The following is a 1,601-nucleotide window of genomic DNA, read 5'->3' on the forward strand; positions in this document are numbered from 1 at the left end:
CACACACACACACACACACACACACACACACACACGCACGCGCACACACACACACACACACACATCAAATGAGCAGGACATCACCATCTCTCCCCCATTCTCCCTTTAGGCTCTCTCATTTCCTGTCCCTCCTTCTTTTAGACCCCCCTCTGACTACCCCCCACCCCCAACCAGATCGTTTGGCTCACAGGGCTCAGTTTATGAGGTGTGGTCTTGCTTTGACATACAGATATCTTTCTAAACATTCTTTAAGCCACATGGCAGAGAGCGGGGTCTCTTTTAGATTGTCCCCCTGTGCTTAGTAGGATGGACTGATCAGAGGTGCTCAGGGGACACATGTGGTTGACCGGGAGTCCTCATTGTCTGCCTTCTTAAGCCCCTGTTGAGCAGGAGTTCCCAGAGGGTAGTGCTGCCCTCTAACGAAGCAACTTGGTTCTGATGCTGGGATGGGGCGCTCCCTGAAACTGCAGGGGGCACTACACTCCAGACTCACAGCCTCCCTGTTCAGGAGGCCCTCTTTCCCTCCAGTTTGTCAGGGTCCCGGCAGGCTCACACGCACACACACAGAGACATAGACACACACACACACACACACACACACACACACACACACGCCCATGCAGAGTATAAGACAGACAGGGTTAGTTGTCTGCACTGTGAGCCAGACATCTGTACTGTAAGCTGGATATTACCCTCCAGTAGTATTGTTTTGTACACCTGCAGAAAGATATACAGGCTCTGTGTGCGAGTGTGTGTGTGTGTCCACTGTGGATTGGTTCTAGGCTGGCCCTGGGCCCAAGAATCTAAGAATCTGACATGATGTCATTTGTGAAGAGATAATCAGAAAAGAAAAACCGACCAAGTTGTTTCAAGGTACAGATTTGATATTAAATTTCTCTTTGTTTCCTCTCCATCGGAAGGCCTATGCCAAGCGAGATAGCTAAGAACACCATGAAGGTCCTGCTCCAGACTCTCTCCCTCTGGCTGACTTCCCGCCTCCCTGATCTCCTGCTCAAGCTTCCACTGTGAATCTCACAGAAAGTGGGAGTCTCTACACCTCCCCTCCCCCATACACACACTCATATCACGTAGTTTGTATGAAACTCTAGGGAGGTTTACAAACCTTACGAAGCTTACCACCGAAATCCACAGGGGAGGACCACTCCTTGTAAGGGACAGGCCACAAGGATGAGAGAACGGGACAATGTAAATGGAAACACATGGCAAGTGAACCCAGCTCTGTTCCAAACAAGAGATATCAGCATACATGGGTGACGTCTAAAACCAAAACTAGCAAACCCTGGATTCTAGCTAGAAGGTTTGCTTGTGTGACAAGAGCTAGCAATCTGGCAGACTTTGTGTGTTATAGACTAAGATAATGAATAAAAAAAGAGTGGGAATAATGGCAGTCTGTTTTGGGTATTGGAAAGTGAGTTATAAATATGAAAAAAGGAAAGGATAAGATGGAGGTATCTGAGTGCATGTGTGTGTCCGTGTGTGTGTCTGTGTGTGTCTGTGTGTGTGTATGTCTGTGTGTATGTCTGTGTGTGTCTGTGTGTGTGTCCGTGTGTGTGTCTGTGTGTCTGTGTGTGTGTATGTCT

Source organism: Microtus ochrogaster, chromosome 8 (assembly GCF_000317375.1).
Source record: "Microtus ochrogaster isolate Prairie Vole_2 chromosome 8, MicOch1.0, whole genome shotgun sequence".
Taxonomy (NCBI): domain Eukaryota; kingdom Metazoa; phylum Chordata; class Mammalia; order Rodentia; family Cricetidae; genus Microtus; species Microtus ochrogaster.